Source organism: Dromiciops gliroides, chromosome 4 (assembly GCF_019393635.1).
Source record: "Dromiciops gliroides isolate mDroGli1 chromosome 4, mDroGli1.pri, whole genome shotgun sequence".
NCBI classification, from domain to species: domain Eukaryota; kingdom Metazoa; phylum Chordata; class Mammalia; order Microbiotheria; family Microbiotheriidae; genus Dromiciops; species Dromiciops gliroides.
Window position 1 is genome coordinate 127,516,722 of NC_057864.1, and position 19,712 is coordinate 127,536,433.

The following is a 19,712-nucleotide window of genomic DNA, read 5'->3' on the forward strand; positions in this document are numbered from 1 at the left end:
ACAATGAGAATCTGACTTTGCTAAGTAATTCTGGATTCATAGAGATATGGCAAATGTTAGGTCAGTTTCACAGATGGAGAATCCCAGGTAGAGAATTCATTTTTGTATTGAGACAAAACTTATATGGCAATATAAGCAATAAAACAATATTTTTTTTCAGAAAATTTCAACTAAATGAAAATTGGAGTCCCATTCACCACTGGGATGGCCTATGACTCCTCCCTATTTGGAAACTCTGTTTAATGAACTTAAGATGAACACTTATGATGTACAACCATAAATTACCACCTCTTCAGGGGGAAAAACCATTTTAATATACTTGCTGCAGGGGGACATTATAACTCTGACCTATTGGGAGGCATGTCTATTTTAAATTAATTTCTTTTAATAAAAAGCATAGTTATTATAAAGTTTTTTTAATAATATGCATGTATGTGTGTTCCACCATTAGCCCTAAATAATAATATACTCATCTTCAAGGCAACATATGTTGGGGGCAGCACTTTCTCATTCTGTAGTCCATTAAAATCATTAATTCCTTCTCCTTAATAGAAAACTAGGCAAATCAGTGGGAAATTAGCTGAGGGGAAGAACATGAGCTAGAAATGGAATAAACTATAAGAAGGAGGAGGAAAATAATGTCTGAAGAGGAAGGAAGACAAAAAGAAAAATATTCATAATATTATTATAAATGAAAATTAGTCCAGTGAAGACCATCACATATTGCTATATGAATAAAATATAGACAGATAATCATCAGTCACAGATATCTACATTGACAAATTAATCAGTGGATGGATAATAAATAGATCCATATATTGTTGTTGTTCAGTCATTTCAGTCACGTCTAACTCTTCGTGACGCTATTTGGAGTTTTCTTGGCACAGACACAGGAGTGGTTTACCATTTCCTTTTCTGGTTCGTTTTGCAGATGAGCAAAGAGCAAACTGTGGCAAAGAGGATTGAGTGACTTCCCAGAGTGACACAGCTGGTAAGTGTCTCAGGCTGAGTTTGAAGTCGGATCTTCCTGACTCCAGTCCTAGTGCTCTATCCACTGTGCCACCTAGTTTCTTTACATATATATAAACACAAATATGTGTAAGACACACCACATATACAAAAGGTTGTAAGATATGTTACACACATAACACATGCATAAGGTATATTACATATATGTGAGATTTATGAGCTGTATGACATGCTGATGCAAGTTGTATATATTTCATATGTGACATGTATGTGTAAGAGGTATATTGCATGTCATGTATGCACACATATATTCATTCATATACACATAGATAATCAGTAGATAGATACATATGTCCATACATGCATGTATAATTGGTAGGTATACATTTGGTCCAATCCTTTTTTCCCCCAATGGACCTGTGACTTCCCAGAAGTAGATAATTTCCGGTGTGGAAACTCCTTCTACCAGTTGCAGACTGGTAATTCATCTAGGTTAGAGTCTCAGAGAGAAGCCTGGGACTCTGAGATGTTAAATGATCTGCCCCATCTATGTTCATATAACCAGGGAGCATCAGAGGTAAGGCTTGAACTCAGGCTTTCCTCTCTTGGCAATTTATTACACTACACCGCTCTTTCCCAATAGGAATTGTGAGCCCTGGGCTCCATTCCCCGTTCTGTCACTTGTTTCACTGTGTGTGCAGAATTGATTGGCCAAGTAGGTCCTCCACTGGCGTGAGATTCTCTGGTCCAGCCAGCCTATCATTCACTTATGACATGCTACCCACTGGTCCACCATGCCTAGAATTCTCCCTCTCTTCTTTTCTACCTTTTAGAATACTTGGCTTCCTTCAAAGTTGAGCTCGTATTCTATCTCCTACCCACCTATACCTCCTATATAAAGCTTTTCCTGATCTATCCCCCCAAAACAGCCCATGCCTCCCCCTCCCATGAAATTATCTTTGTATCCCCAGAATCTAGCACAGGGACAGACACTTAATGCTTATTGATTGACTTGACAATGCCTACTTCTGTTGATTGTTGTCACAGGGGAAATGGTGGTGGCTAAAGCTTTTATAGAGGATAGATGGGGTGGCTATCTGACAATGGAAAGTTTCTTTTGGGATGGGGTGGGGAAAGCTTGAATGAAGGATGGCGGTCCTGACTTTGTCCTGGTTGCTCAAGTAGTAGCCATGCCTAATGGACTTGATCTCCCCTTACTTCCTAGTGTGTCTATCCTTTGGTTCTCCTTCTCAAGGAGAAAACTTCTGAGTTGTTCCAGGCCCGTATCAGTTGTCATCAGTCTTGACTCTAGCTTAGGTCTGTGCTCCAGGTTCTGGTTTTCAACTTGGTAGGTTCAAATACTCAGTTCCATCACTTCACCTTGTAGACTGACACATACTGGATGTTTGATCCTGTCCAAGTCATTTGATTTATCAGTGACTTAGACAATTTTTTTAAAAGACTGTTTCCCTGTCTTGCCCAGGCCAGAAGTGCAGCTCACAGGACCCTACTCATGGACTCAATTGTCCCTCCTGAGGCAACCTTGTGCTGCCCCATCCAATCCTAGGGTTTCATTATATCAATACTGAATTTAGTGCAGATACCAGCCCAGAACTGTTTAGCTCAAGGGATCTGACAATCACAGCCTCACCAGTGGAAGGATGCCATACATGCCTCCTAGACAACTTTCTAAAAGAATTATTGAGAATATGTCAACCTGAGGTGAAATTTCTTGAGGCTGTGAGGGAGGTGAAAGTTGAGGTGAAATTTCCTGAGTCCTAGGAAGCTTCCCAACAGAGCTGCTCCAGGGCCTGCTGTTTATTTATTCAAAGGAGTCTGCCTGGAGGTGTCTATACTTCACCCCCACCAAACCTCAGCCCCCAAAGGTTCTGTCTTTTCTGAAGACGTCCAGTTGTTTTAGGACAACTGCCTAATCCCTTTATTTTTACTACTCTGCATTCATTTTGTGGCTCTTTTCTGTTTGTGGAGGAAATCTAGAGAGCCTGGAAATTTCTGACCCACTCCATCATCTTCCCAGAATGCCCCGCTACCTGCATCAGTAGAGAAAGTTTTCTCATCTGGGAGTTTAATATACTGATAAAATTATAGGTCCAGTTCCTCTCCTTATCTCTACCCCACCTTGGGGAATTGATTCACAATAAACCAAACTTGAAGAGAATGGGTTAATGAGTGAAAATGCCAGTGTATGAATTTACCACACAGTGTTGGCTTTCCCAAGGTCCTGGAACACTTGTGTTCCTCAAAGAGATTATACAGGTGCACCAAAGTACTGTCAAAATTGGGAAACTAAATTCCTTATCAGCCGATTGCTTTTGTATGTGTCGAATCAGAGAGAAATGAAATTGAAAAAAAAATCTTTTAGGAGAGATTCCACATTACTGGGCACGTTATCATGGATTTCATCTATTAATAAAAGTCATTCATGTATGTGGAGAGTTTGAAGGTTCATAGAGCTCTTCCCCTACAACTGTCCTGTGAAGTGAATAGAACAAATGTTATCTCCATTTGACAGCTGAGAAAGATGCAACCCAGAGAAGCAGGCATTTAGCTACCATCAGAGCTCAGACTTGGCCCTGGGGCCTTCCAACAACACATCCAGTGGCCTTTCCTTTCCCAGACTTGTTCCTGACTTTCCGGACTTCAAAATGATGCCTTCCCTGCTGCTGGCTCATCCTGAAACTTCCTTCAGTTCCTGGGCCTCCTTATTCTGGAGGAGTTTGCCATCCTTGGGACCTGCTCACACTGGGCTATCCCCCTGCAAAGCTCACAGTCTTCTATGGCTAAGTTCTTCCCCAAAGCCCCCATTTTATGGAGGGCTTCAGACTTGTCTGCCTTTGTTCCCTTCCCAGCTCTATTCCTTACTCCTAGTATATCTAAACAGGTACATTCATCCCTCCCCCAACACTTCATCTCCCTTTTATGCATTATCTTCTCCCCTTAGCTACTTGAGGGTGAACACTGTCTTTGTTTAGTTTTTTTTCTACTTGTATTTGTATTTCCAGCACTGGTATATAGTAATTCCCTACTAAATGTTTGCCTTCAACTTTCCATCCTTCCCACTATGCCAAACTCCCTCTCTAGTATTGGTTAGGATTAGATTGATTTACCAGGGAGAGAGAGATTATCTAAGAAGGTATAGCCCATATAGATAATAGGAGGAAGTGATTGACTATCATGAAGATTTATTATAGGATCATAAACTTCAGAGCCTCAGAGATTATCTAATCCAAATACTGCATTTGAACATGAGGAAACTGAAACCAATCTGGGGTAGTGATTTATTCAATATCGCATGGATAGTAAGGAACATAGCCATGATTTGAACCCGGGGTCCCTGATTTCACACTTGGTATTCTTTTCACTACATCAAATTACTTTTCCTAGCAGCACATGGGTAACCCAAGAGGTCGGCCCAGAGCATGGCAGCAGGGTGGGCCTGATGGTAGAGCCTGGCATTCAGGTGACCAGCAGCAGAGAGGTATGTCAGCATAAAATGTGGGCCCCATCATGCTAGCTAGGGTTCAAGACTCCAAGTCCTGGGAAGACTGTCTAGAACAAGACAGAATTCAAGTCGCAGAGGAACGTGGGCTTCCTCTGAATCCCCATTACAATATAACTGAAGCTTGAAGCTTCCACAGAAGACTGACCTATTAAAGGCAGCCCAAACTATGTCCTTTTGGATTATATTCAGTTTATTTTTGGGGGGTGAGGCAATCGGGGTTAAGTGACTTGCCTAGGGTCACACAGCTAGTAAGTGTTAAGTGTCTGAGGTCAGATTTGAACTCAGGTCCTCCTGACTCCAGGGCCAGTACTCTATCCACTGTGCCACCTAGCTGCCCCTCAGTTAAAATTTTAAAATGTCCTCATCCTGCCTTCTTTCCCATGCTTCATGTTTCATTGACATTTTGATGCTCCCTCCCCCCCTTATCCCTCAACTTTTAGCTTTCGTTTGGCCATTGACATATTCCTTTGCTTCTCTGGGACAGATTTTATTCATCTTGAAAATGATACCTGCCCCTTCTGTCCATAGTTAACTGAAACACTGGAAATAATTCTTTCCACTATATACCCTGCTACCTCCCAAACATTATCTTATTTGTTTCTCGCCAATGGAATATTACTATCTCTGCTGTACATATGAGGAAACTGAGGCAAAACAACAAAACTGACTGAGAGATCTGACCAGAGTAACACAGTGAATAAGTGACTGGGAAGAGATTTAAAGGTCTTCAGGACCAGTGCCCAACCCACTAACTAACACTAGTAAATGCTGGTTCGGATAAATTAAGTGATCCCAAATGTCAGGGGGTAATAATAGTTTGCCATTCAGAGCTGTAGAGACCTTTGGAAGAGCAGGGCCTGCTGAATCATTGCACTTGAGTTCTCAGTGGTCCCATGCTAGGAGGCTTTATATGCCAAGCAAATTATTTTAGTAGGGTGCCAGCAGTCAAGCATCTGATATGATATTTTCCGTCCTTTCCCATGTATCATTTGCCACCCCATTATTGTTAAATGATAGCAAAGATTAAATGATCTCTGTCCTATCGTGGTGGTTGCCATGGAGTTTAATTCAGCATCTCTTTGCAATAATGAAGCCTCAGGAGACAATAGTTGAATGTGGAGGAGCTGGAACAGGTTGGTTTTGAATGCTAATAGAGGCCCAGACTTTAGGAAGCAGCCAGAATTGCTTGCAATGGGAGGGGAGAAAGGGAGGGGAAAGATACCTGGGCTTACCCCAAGCCATGCTTCCTATTTCATATCAAAGCCAGAGAATCAAAGAGGAAAACCACATTAGGGTCATTTAAGGGGGAAAACATTAGAAGATGGGAGTTAATTTTAGGTGAAGGTCTTTCCCTCAGTTCGTGTCCATTGTAAGGGGCATCATCAGTAGAGAGGGACTTTTCGGGGCACTGGCTACTATGGTATATAGGATGGGTCTGGAGTCAGACCCATTACTGACTCCAGGGCCAGTACTCTATCCACTGTGCCCAACAAATGACCCTAATTGGCACTGGTCCTGAGTACTGAGTACAGAACAATTTACCTACGATGCTAAGCACCATCCTAGGCACTGCAGGGGACACAAAGGAGTGTAAGACACTGCCCCCAAAGGAGGCTAGGGTAGCAGTGGTGCTGCAGCATGCAAATAGTGCTGGCCATGTCACAAGCCTGCCACTTACTATCTGTGTGACCCTTGGCAAGTCACAACCCCCCTAAGGCCTCAGGTTCCTCATCTGTGGAATGGGAAGGCTGGACCAGATGACCACCAAGGTCCCTTCCAGACCTAACTGGATTAGTTAAGGATGTTGTCATAACTTGCATTTATATCACATTTTGAAATCTGCAAATAGTTTTACATACATTTCCTGATTTGAGCCTCACAGTAATCTCATGAAGTCAGGTATTATACCTCCGTTTTGCAGATAAGGTAATGGAGCCTTAGAGAGGTGGTGAAATAGCTTATTGGTAAAATAGCTACTAAGTGCCAGAGAAGGGATTTGAACTCATATCTTCCCAATTCGAAGTCTAAGATACTCTATCTACTATCATATCATAATAGCTAAATAAACAAATTAATCCAACATTCATATGGTACTTACTATATACCAGGCATAATGCTAAGCTCATTATAAACAGTATCTCATTTGATCCTCATGACAACCTTTGCAGGCTGGTGTTATTATTATTATCCCCATTTTATAGATAAGGAAACTGAGGTAAACAGAAGGTAAGTGACTCACCCAGAGTTACACAGCTGGTAAGTATCTGCAGCAGGATTTGAACACAGGGCTTCCTGACTCCAAGCCCAGTGCTCTATCCACTATGCCAACTAGCTTCCCCCTATTACCCTTCTGGTCTTTTCAGGTGTTATTCCCCGCTTCACTCTCCCACCTAGCTACCTTCTTGCTCATTGTTCCTTGAACATGACAGTCTATGTCTCCTCTCTGGCTATCTCTCAAGACTGAAATGCTCTGTCTCCTCACAGATCCCTTTTAGTTTCTTCCATTAAGTTTACTTTTACATTTTTACTTTTTTACATTTAGTCACTTTCATTAAGACTCAGCTCAAAGCCCACCTTCTGCAGGAACCTTTTTTTTGTCTCCCCACTTGATAATGTTTTCCCATTCAGATTATTTCAATCTACTCTGTATTTTATCTTCTATATTCTTAGTTATTTACAAGTTGTCTTCCCTGTTGGGATGTGTGATCCTTGAGAGCCAAGGACTGTCCTTTGCCTTCCTTTGTATTCCCAGTGCTTAGCACAGTGCGTGATACATAATAAATACTTATTGATTGACTGCCTCTCCAGATAAGCCTTATCTACATTAAAAAAAAATCCCAAGCTCAACAAAATGAAGCCACAAAAGATTAATAAGTGTTTTAGAATTTCACAGGAGGAAAACGTCACTACAGGTGGGGACAGTCTCATTCTTGCCTTCTAAATGCCTCCTGTCGGTGGTTCTTTTTGAGAACTCTGCAAGCACTTTAGAAGCTTCAATTTTAATTCATCTTCCCAACCATCTCTTTTACTTATGGATAGGAGGGGCAGGTATCATTTTAAAGATGAAAAAAAGGTCTGGCAGTGGGAGGCATGAGTATTTTAGAGACCTGAGGTCTCCCAACTCCCAGAGCTTCTCCCAGTTCCCTAGGTCTCATCAGCTCTTGTTAATGACCTCTTCAGTTTCACACCAAGAATTTTTAACATCCCATATTTTTCTTTCTACAGTACTTCAACTCGAGGTTATTATCACACTGCCCACATTTCCTTTCTCCTCCTCCCTCTCTGCAATGGTTCCCTCACCCTCTCTATTAAAGAAATTCAGTGCAGAACAAATGCCATTCACTTCTGCCTGGAGAAAGGCCCATATCACTGGTGGGATGGTTTGTGCTGCCGCAGCTGCTTATGATGCACCAGACTACACCTCGACTCAGTTATAATCATCATAATTCTCACTCTTTAAATCATACTCAGCAGTTGTACAGTACAGAGCTCTACAGAGTCAGGGTTCTGTTCAGAGGCATTAACTCTTGCTATACTTGAAGGAGATGGCATTTTTCTGCTCAATAGGTGGATGGATTAATGTGATGGAAAGGGGCATGATGAGGAAGGCCATAAATGAGTTAAATAACTGTGCTGCCATTAATTTACATGGGAAGACAATGTCCAGCTGTTTTTCCAGTAACATTGTTTTATTCAGTCTCCCTTGTAACTGAAAACATGCACTTGACTCATGCCTTGCATATATCCTTTAAAGGGAATTGCATTTGTGTCCTTGACATTATCTCCATGCTCAAACCAACTGAGATAACTAGTTGGAACTGTAAATTATCAGAGCACAGAATTTATAGAATTATTTCATGGATTTGATCCTGTTTCTCTCTCTGTGTCACTGTCACTGTCTGCCTCTGTTTCTGTAACTGTCTCTCCTACTGTCTGTTTCTCTCTCTCTCTCTCTCTCTCTCTCTCTCTCTCTCTCTCTCTCTCTCTCTCTCTCTCCCTCTCCCTCTCTCTCTCTCCCTCTCTCTCTCTCTTTCTCTCTCTCTCTCTCTCACACACACACACACACACTCACACACACAATCCCCACTATTTATTTCCTCATCTATGAACTGGAAATAATGATGATAGCCTTCCAGGTTTCTCACTAACTAACTGAGAAACCTAAGGCAAGTCATCTAACCTCTATAGGATGTGATTTCCTCATCTAGTGGTTAGATTAGATGCTCTCTAAAGTTCCTTTTGGCTCTAAAAATCTATGATCATATGATTACGTACAGGAAAATTTTATATACCAATTGGTATTCTTTATTGATGCTTTACAATTTTTATTGGTATCTTTTAATATAGCTTACATTTAAAAAAATTGCTCTCTCCCCATCTCTATCCAGAGAGCCATCCCTTGTAACAAACAATAAGAAAAAAAGAGGTGGGGGAGTACAGTGAAACAGACTAATTAATGGAGTCTGGCATCATGTGGTGTTCTGTGCCTGTAGTGCCCTACCCCATCTAAGAAGGGAGTGAGGTGAATTTTCTCATTTCTTCTCACTTTTTCTGGGTCATTATAATTAGGCAGCATGAGGACATTTGTTCTAGATTACTTCTAAGGTCCTTTCCAACTCTACATCTTTGATGCCATGAACACTCTGACATGGTGGCCAAAAAGAAGCTCATGTGATTGGGGGACAGATTAAGAGAAGCAGAGTGTCCAGGATCAGGGAGATAGTCCCGTTGTACTCTGACCTTGTCATCTAGTTAATAAACATTAAAACCCTACTATGTGCCAGGAGCTGCTAAGTTCTGGGGATACACAGAAAGGTAAGAGGCAGCCCTTGCTTTGAAAATACACCTGGAATATTATATTCAGTTTCAGGTACTGCATTTTAGGAAGGTATTGATACATTGAAGAGGATCCCAAGGAAAACCATCTGAATGTGTCTGGTTCTGAAATTGAAGCCACGTAAGGAAATGTTACAGGAACTGGGAATATTTAACATGGAGAAGGGAAAGATGATGGGGACACGATGGCTGTGTTCTAGGATCCAAAGGGCTGCCATGTGGGGGAAGGAGAAGTAGACATCCTTTTTGGCTCCAGAAAGCAGAACAGAGCAATAGGTAGAGGTTGCAAAGAGGCAAATTTGGCCTGATGTCAGGAAACAGATATATCCAGCATAATTATTGGGTCTAATCTCATATAAACCACACCAAAGATCCATGCTTCTAGACCTATGTGCATATTCTTCCACAAACGGATCGATGATATAAAGAATTGAACTATCTAGGAGAAGGAAATTCTGGTGGTCAGTCCCACTTGTGGTGCCAAGAGGACAAGAAATTCCATTGTTTTCTACAATGATGTCCATACAAACATGCAGTACTTTTAGGCTAGCAATTCAGTTGATATGAGCTCAATTAGGAATTCTTTTTCAATGGGTTCAATTTCCTTATCATCCAAAAGCTCCCCCCCCCCAACTTGGAGTCAGAAATACCTGACTACAAATTCTTCCTCAAACAGTGGCTAGCTGTGTGACCTTGAGTGTCATATAACCTCTCTGTGCCTCAGTCTCCTGATCTGTAAAACAATGGGTTGGACTGGATGACCTCTATCGTCTCTTATAGCTTTAAATCTGTTATTTGTACACACTGTAATTGGTGTGAAGATAAACTGTTCTGAAAACCTGAATTTAGATATTCGATGGATCGATTGCTCTGACAGGCCTTTCTATGAACTACAAACGTTGTGGGCGCTAAGCCTCATTCAAAATTATTGGAGCTAATCCACAAGCAGTAGTCTATGATGCCTCTCTTGAGATCCAATTGGGCTGCCTCCAAGTGGGCAATGTGCTTCAGTCTAAGGAAGAGTCAGTCTAGCATGGGCTATTGAATTATTATTCATGCTAATACATCCCTCTTGGCAACACTTAACAGACAGTGCTCCATCTCTGATAATATAGCTCAGTAGTAGACAAAAGGAGCTTGTCCAAGACCTTACAAATGGTTCCCCATGACTTTTTTTGTGTGTGTGAGGCAATTGGGATTAAGTGACTTGCCCAGGGTCACACAGCTAGTAAGTGTTAAGTGTCTGAGACCGGATTTGAACTCAGGTACTCCTGACTCCAGGGCCGGTGCTCTATCCACTGCGCCACCTAGCTGCCCTCCCCATGACTTTTGCAACTTGATCTCCATCATGGCTAGTCATATGTCTAGTTATAGCACATTGAGAAAGGCAGAAATCTTTCTGCAATCACAACTGACTCCCCTTTGACTATGGTGATAGTACCACTAGATTATTTCAAAGACTTGCCTCTATCACAGGGACACAATGCCATTTTGGAGGTAATATGTATCTTGACCAACATGGTTCCCACTGTAGCTGAGTCCTCCTCTTTTGTTAAATAAATTTTCTGGCTTTATAGCTTTCTTTCTCACATCTTTGGGTTGCTTTAAACACAGGTCTTCAGGTAAAATTCCACCTTTCATAGCATTCACTCTGAGTACAATGTGTATACAAAATATACAAGGAAAATCTTGGTATTATACTTCCTGCTATCAAAATGGCTAGGTGACCCTATTGGTTACTGAAGAATTAAATTTTTATGACTTGGGCTACTTGTTCACCTAGCATAACCCTTCCTATGTGAATTATGGAACATAGGCTTTAGAATTAAGAAGAGCTTTAATCAGCAAGCATTTATTAGGTGCTTAGTATGTACCAGATATAGTGCTAAGCTCTAAGGATATAAGGAAAGGCAAAAACAGTTCCTGGTTTCAAGGACCTGAGATTTTAGTGGTAGAAACAATATGTAAATAACTAGAAATCATTTTGCCAACCCTCTTGTTTTTATTGAAATTTTATTTTCTATCATGAACTTAATGACACACATTTTTAAGCTATGAAAAGAGGGAAGATTGTATAAGAAACTGAACTTGTGTTATGTAGGATACCCACACATACATACATACATACACATACACACCCATTCACACACATACATATATATGTTTAACAAAGTAGTAAGAGAATGGTGCTATTTGTGACTCCTGTACTTTCTTTCTGTGTATTACATGATATCTTACTGGTGCTCTTTTTCATGTCTGCTACTTCCCAATAATTTATCTTACCTGCCCTATCTACCACAGTAAAATATCTCCCTTGTAATAAATGCATGGTTAAGCAAAAGCAGTGCATTTACTATGTATCCATTCTTTCCCTCATGTCAATCACCTCTCTGCCAAGAGGTACATTGTACATGTATTTCCTTACTAGTCTCTCTTTTTTTATTTTTCTCTAGTATTTCTTTTTCTCCCTCTTTTTCTCCTTTCTTAATACCAATAAAATCATACATATGATACGTTTTTCTTTTTTTCCCTCTGTGGCCCTTGAGGATAGTGAGATTCTCTAGGGATATTTATTTCTTTTCTCCTTTCCTCCCCTTCCATTACAATGTAAGCAGTTGGTTATCATTTATCATTTAATTCTTTACAAGTGCTTGTGTATTTATTATCTCATGTCCTATATTTTCATTTTTAAAAGTCAACCATTGGGCAGCTAGGTGGCGCAGTGGATAAAGCACTGACCCTGGATTCAGGAGGACCTCAGTTCAAATCCAGATTCAGACACTTGACACTTACTAGCTGTGTGACCCTGGGCAAGTCACTTAATCCCCATTGCCCCACAAAAAGTCAACCCATCTCTAGTCTTTTTAAAAATTATATCAGAGGGCAGCTAGGTGGCGCAGTGGATAGAGCACCTGCCCTGGAGTCAGGAGTACCTGAGTTCAAATCCGGCCTCAGACACTTGACCCTTACTAGCTGTGTGACCCTGGGCAGGTCACTTAACCCCAATTGCCTCACTTAAAAAAAAATTATATCAGAGACAGTCCAGTTTTGTCCCTATGTTGTTAAACTCAGTAGGAAACACTATTCTTGGTTGAAAGCTTTTTTCTTTTTCTTTTTGGAATATCATGGTCTAGGATTTCCTATACTTAAACGTTATTGTTAAATTTTGTGTGATCCTCAATGTGGTTCAGAGACACTTGATTTTTATCTTTTTGGCTTGCTCAAAATAATTTTTCTTTGATCTGTGTACTTTATATTACTGAATGGTTTCAGTTTAGAATTTTTTTTAGGAAAAGACCAGTAGATTCTTTCCATTTTTGTTTTGTCCTCAAATTCTAATAGATATGGAAAATTTTCTTTTATAGTTGATGAAATATGATATCTAAATTTTTGTTGGTTATGATTTTCAGGAAGTATGATGATTCTTAAATCATCCTTCCTTGACATGTTTTCTAGGTCAGTCATTTTTGATGGTGAATATTTTCTATGTTCTTCTAATTTTCCAGTTTTTTTCAACAGTGTTCTAATGTTTATTACTATGTCATAGAATAAATGAATTCTGTTTGGTCCATTCTATCTGTCATCATGTCCACTGCAAGGGTCATCTTTTCCATCCTCTGCTTTAAGCTATTTTTTCCTTAAAGAGCTCTAATTTAATGTTTTATCTTTTGCTTCATTTATCCTATCCATTCTTGAAGCCCTTGTAGCCAAGCCATTCTATTTTGTTCTACTTGATTGTGGACTAGGAAGCTAGGTGGTGCAGTGGGTAGAGCACTTGTCATGGAATCAGAAGGACTTTAAGTTCAAATCCAGCTTCAGACACTTAATACTTACTATGTGTGACCCTGGGCAAATCACTTAACTCTGATTGCCTCAGACATCCAGGGCCATCTATCTCCTGTTGTCCTGATGTATATCTAACCACTGGACCCAGATGGCTGTGGAGGAGAAATTGAGGCTAGTGACTCTGCACAGGCCTCCCTCACTTAAATTCAACTCACTGCAAGTCATGACATCACCTCCCAATGTCATGATCCTCTTCAAGTATGAAGGACAAACAATAGCAACAACACCCTTGTTATGGAGATACTTTATTTTTCTGGGTTTACTTCTTAGACTTCTCTTAGCCCATAGCATTTCTTCATTGTTTTCTGAATTTTCTTCTATTCACTCCTGCCTCCCGCCTCACTTTCTGAATTGAGACTTTGTGCCAGGACTAGTCTCTGTCCCTTCCTGCATTACTGCATGGAGGGGGGAGTTGTGTCTTGGCTTGTTCTGTCCCTTTTTTCGTCTTGATGCTGCTGCCAATGTTGGCTGGGACCAGCCTCCATCTTCTGCTACTGCCCTTACCTTGTTTCTGTCTCAGAAGAGCAGCTCTAACTCTATCTCCATTACTGACCATAAATTAGCTTTGTCCTTTGATATCCCTGATTGGATATCAGATGTCAGGCTGGGTTTAGTAGTCTTGAAACCTTGACCCCAAAGCGCAAAGGCTCTCTTTATTTCCCATGGCAGTTAACTAATGAGAGCTGGCTCTCTTTCTTGCTGCAATTCTGTAAGGATATCAGATTAGCAGCTGACTTTCTGGCTTCTTCTAAGAGGACCCTGAGGTATGCTCATACTACTCACAGAAGTGATTTCTTAGTCTCTGTGCAGTGATTTACTGGAAGCTAGTTTGTCCCCTGTTAAAATTCCAATGAGGCCAGACCTATATTCTTGCTGGTTTCAACCTACATTCCTCAGATATAGGCTGATTTCAGGTACCTCAGCATATACTGGCTCAGGTTCCATAGTGCTGGTGGGTAGGGACTCTTCCCTGAAATTGACCAAAACTTTTATATATTAAGTCACCTCTAAGTGTACTGATTGGCCAACAAACTGTATGACTAGTCTCTGCCTATGTTGCTCCTGGGGCATTGGTTGTTAGGGAGAATGGTTTTGGTATGGGATCAGCAAATATGGAGGCAGTTGCCATTAGGTTACTGGATGATAAGGAGGATATGTTTCCACTTAGCAGAGATTTTTGCATTCTCCTCAGTCCATCTTGCTCTTATCACAAGAGTGTTAAACTCATTTACCAACTCTTGCTCAAGAGTAGCAAATATAGTAACTACTGTCAAGGTATCCCATTTGCCAACTATCTCTTTGGGAATCTAGAAATGCCTTATGATTTCTGGAAGCCAACACAGTATATTTACTGAATCATCTTTCATATTAATTGTACCTAGCATTTTGGGCAGCTAGGTGGTGTAGTGGATAGAGCACTGACCCTGAAGTTGGGAGGATCTGAGTTAAAATCTCACCTCACTTACTAGTTGTGTGACCCTGGGCAAGTCACTTAACTCCAATTGCTTTAAATATTTGAGCCATCTACAGTCATCCTGATGTATATCTTGCCACTGGACCCAGATGGCTCTGGAGGAGAGATTGAGGTTGGTGACTCACTTAAGTCCAGTTCAGTGCAAATCATGAAATTACCCGATGTCAAAGGACAAAGGCAAACCAATAGCACCTAGCATTTTGTACCCTCCCCCCAAGAATTGGCAGCCTCAAATATCCCTTTCATATATCATTATCACAGCCAGTAGGCATTCCTAAAACTATCTTAGCAAAGCTCTATGGTAACTGAGTTGATACAGCAGTTATTTCCAAATTTGCCATGAAAGTATATTTATATACATATGCCTGCATGCATCTATTAATGAATATAAACATAATATTTATATACATATATGACATATGTAAACATATATCTCATGATACTCCAATAAATTATATCATTTAAAATAAAACATATCATAACACTCTATCACTATAACACATTTGTTTCTTAAATCAATTTGCCTGGATTGCTAATAGTACTTGTAAAAGAGAAAAACCATAAAAACTTGCTGCCCAATTACATCCTAGACTTGAAAGAAAGATAAATCCCCAATTGGTCCTTAAAATGTTAGTGCAGGCAGCAACCCAAACGACATCATACCCTAGAAATATAATGGGGGGCAGATAGGTGGCGCTATGGATAAAGCCCTGGATTCAGGAGAACCTGAGGTCAAATCTGGCCTCAGACACTTGACACTTACTATCTGTGTGACCCTGGGCAAGTCACTTAACACTTATTGCTAGAGAGAGAGAGAGAGAGAGAGAGAGAGAGAGAGAGAGAGAGAGAAGAAGAAGGAAGAAGGAAGAAGAAGAAGGAAGAAATATAATGGGCAGAAGGGATGGAGGAGGTTCTATTCATTCTTTTGCTTGCTAATGCTGATAACCTTTACCTTAGAACAAAAAATGATTTTTAAAATCCCTGATGATTACCAACAGAAATGTCATAATGTCCATGAATCCCACACTAAGTGTTCCCATGTTGTGTTTGGGTTCAGTATGTGAGAAGGGAAATATATTCTCAACTTAAGTTCAATTGCAAATGAGACAAATCACCAGACATCAAATAATGGAATATTTCATAGAACTATACTTTTTTAATCAATTAATTTTAGTTTACAACATTTGTTTAGATAAGATTTCCAATTTCAAATTTTTCTCCCTCCTTCCTCCCTCCCCTAGACAGCAGGTAATCTTGTATAGGTTTTATATATATATATATATATATATATATATATATATATATATCCTATTTCTGCATTAGTCATGTTATATGAGAAGAATCAGAGCAAAAAGGAAAAACCTCAAAAAAGAAAAACAACAGCACCAAAAACAAAAGAAATAGTATGGTCCAATCAGCATCCATATTCCACAGTTCCTTTTTTTTTTTCTGGATTTGGAGAGCCTTTTCCATCATGAGTCCCTTGGACCTTTCTTGTACCGTTGGATTGGTGAGAAGAATCTAGTCTATCACAGTTGATCAACACACAATGTTGATGATACTGTGCACAATGTTCTCCTGGTTCTGCTCATCATAGAACTATACTAACAAAATAGAGCAGGAAAGGTCATATAATAAAATCATCTTTAATCTGTTATAAGACAATTCCTTTATCAGACTCCTGTATCTCTGGGGGAAATGAAACAAATTCATTTTATAGGATAGACTCCAAAGACTTTTTTGGTCCTCTCAGTCCCCTAATGCCATGACTTAAAAAAAAATCTGAATTAAAAAAACCACCAACACCCAAAGTATCAATTCTACAAACAAAGTAGAAAACAAAAAAAGGAATTTTATTTGAATCATGAATCTTAAAGCTAGTGCCTTCCCTCTGATATTATCTTTAATTTTATCCTGTATATATTATGTATATACTTAAGTCTCCCTAATTAGATCTAGAGCCCAATGAGGGCAAGGACTGAGGTTTTTGTTTTGTTTTGCCTTTCTTTGTATTCTCAGTGCTTATTGTAGTGCCTGGCACATTGTAAGTGCTTAAATGCTTGTCCACTAACATTTCACTTACTTTAAAATGTAATAAATTCAATATATTACTTATAAAACTGTCTTACTTTTCTGTGCTTCCTTCTGAACTTGATTCTGCTCTCCTTTGTTCACTGTTAAAATATTTCAGTGACCTTCCTCTTTTTGGTCTGCCTTTCTTTTCCTTCCTTCCTTCCTTCCTTCCTTCCTTCCTTCCATTCATCACCACCACTATTCCCCATTTAAAATTCAAAGGAAAGGAAAAAAACCTTTTTACTTTTTTCATACAATGTACATGTCAAAAAAGTCTTCTTCTATCACCTCTCTGTCAGGAGGGCAGCTAACATGCTTCATCATAGATACTTTAGGGGTATGGCTATTATAATACCATCTTCTTATAAACCTCAAACAGATGCCAAAACATTGGTTGGAGTAGAAAGGTTTTCTACTGCTTATCCTTCTGTTGTAGCAAGATCTTTTCCCTCTTTATAGTTTGGGAAGTCCAGGTTGGACTGGACCAAAATCTAATCTAGATTGGACTTGATTCAAGTCAATTCAAATATTTATTAAACACTTAAGATATACAAAGTACCATGCTGTGTGTTGGAGATAGACAAAAATGTCCAAGTCCCTACCCTCCAGGGGCTTAGATTCTGGTAGGGCACAAGATTTGGGAGGGATACTACAGACACTAAGATAAGTAAATATAAGCTAGCTTGAGAAGGGAAAGGGCATGAAAAAATGGGAGGTAAATGAAATGTATTCTAGGTGAAGGCAGATGAAACCTTAAATGTAGAGTTGTTGGAAAAAAAAACAATATATGAACTCTGAAGTGTCTTCCAACTCTGAATTTCTGTGATTCTGTGACAAGGAATTTAATTCTGGATATAATTGTAATGATTGGAATGAAATTACACATAATCTAGCATGTATCCTACACATTGGAGTGTAGATTTGAAATGAAATAGTTGGGGCAGCTAGGTGGTGCAGTGGATAAAGCACCATCCCTGGATTCAGGGTGACCTGAGTTCAAATGTGTCCTCAGACACTTGACACTTACTAGCTGTGTGACTGGGCAAGTCACTTAGTCACTTAACCCTCATTGTCCCACAAAAAAATGAAATGGAATAGTCTCAGAATAAGGTACAGTTCCATGGATTAAAATTCTATGTGGGAAGGATAGTTTAAGAGGGTTGGCTGGAGGAGGGGTGGGCTTCAAAAAACAAAATTCTGAAAAAAATAGCCAAATTATTCTGATTAAGAAGAAAAGGTTAAGTATTTAAAGCAATCAACATAGTTACCTGAAGAATCTAACAAAACTCTAACAAGCTTAGATGTTTAAAATATACCTACAGAAAATAAAAGTAAAAAGATATAAGAGGCAGCTAGGTGGAGTAGTATATAGAATGCTGGTCCTGGAATCATGAAGATCTATAAAATCTTGGCTCAGACACTTATTTGCTGTGTGACCTTGGACAAATCACTTAACCTCTGTCTGCCTCAGTTTCCTCAACTGTAGATGTACTAGCATCTACCTCCCAGAGCTATTGTGAGGATCAAAAAATATTTGTAAAACACTTTTCAAACTTTTAAGTGCTATGTAAATGCTAGTTATTATTTTTGTTATTAAAAATAATAGTTGAAGATGGATAGAAAAGAGGAGTCAGTCCTTTAAGAATAATAGCAGAAATTCTAAATACCAGAACAAATTGAGGCTTTTGATGAATGTCAAAGAAACAAAAGGGGCTTTTAAAAAGTAATTTGCAGGGAGAATATCAAAGAAAGCCAAGGTTCACTGTTCAAGGGGTGAATGGGAGAATGACAATGGATAATGGTGAGAAGGCAGAACTAATTACCTATTTTCTTTCTTTCCTCTACCCCCAGAAAATGGTCTTTAGATTTGGAAACATATAACAAAAAATCTTAGCAACATAAAGAAACCCAAGATAAACAGAGATATAGTAAGAGAGTTGGCCTTTTAAAGCTCAAGTCATTAGACATGGATGAATTATGTTCCAGAGAAGTGAAAAGTTGAAGATGTGATTGTTTAACCAAGTCAGGGATCTTTGGAAAAGCATTTTCAACAGGAGAAATGACACAGAACTGAATATGGGCAAATGCAACTATTTTCACAAATGAAAGAAGGCAACATCAAACCCCAGGCTGTTGAGGTTATCCAGAAGGATAGCTAATTCTAGACAAAATTCTAGAATGAAATATTAAAGGGTTGATCTGTTAGCACGTAGAAAGATATTTAGATCACTTTATTTCAACATCTTTACATAACCATGTTGTGTATTTTGAAAGTAGCAGGGCCAACATAGTCTTCTCCAGTAGCAGGCAGGGAGGTTCTTGGTCAAAGCCGCTATAAGTAGCAAAGAGTTCCTGGGCCCAAGAGGCTACTGGCCCTGGAAAAATATAAAAGAAGTATGGTGGCCAGTGTCATGTCTTCCTGTCACTAAGCACCTCTTCCTAGGGACACAAAAATGATAGTAAGCTCAAATAATCAAATTCAGATGAATAGTTCTAGACTATATCTTATCACAAATGTAATCATTTATGACCCCAATATTGGTCAAGTCAGTCACTAAGCATTTATTAAGTGCCTACTTTGTGCCAGGCACTGTGCTAAATCCTAGGAATACAAAGAAAGGCAAAGGACAGTCCCTGCCCCGAAGAAGCTCACGATCTAATGGGGGAGAGACAACTTACAAACAATATGCACAGATAAAGTATGTACAGGATATATAGGAAATAAACAGAGGAAGGGCACTTTGAATTAAGGGGGATTGGGAGAGGCTTCCTGCAGAAGGTGAGATTTTAGTTAGGACTGGAAAAAAGCCAGGGAAGCCAAGAGGCAGAGAAGAGAAAGGAGAGTTTTCCAGGCAGAATTTAGCACAGGGAGAGTTGGCAGTCAGAGAAAATGCATATTATGTGTGGCAGCTAAGGAACAGTACAGAAGGAATATCCTCACTTAGAACAATGGAGACCCCAGGAGAAGAAACCCAGGATTATACTCTACAG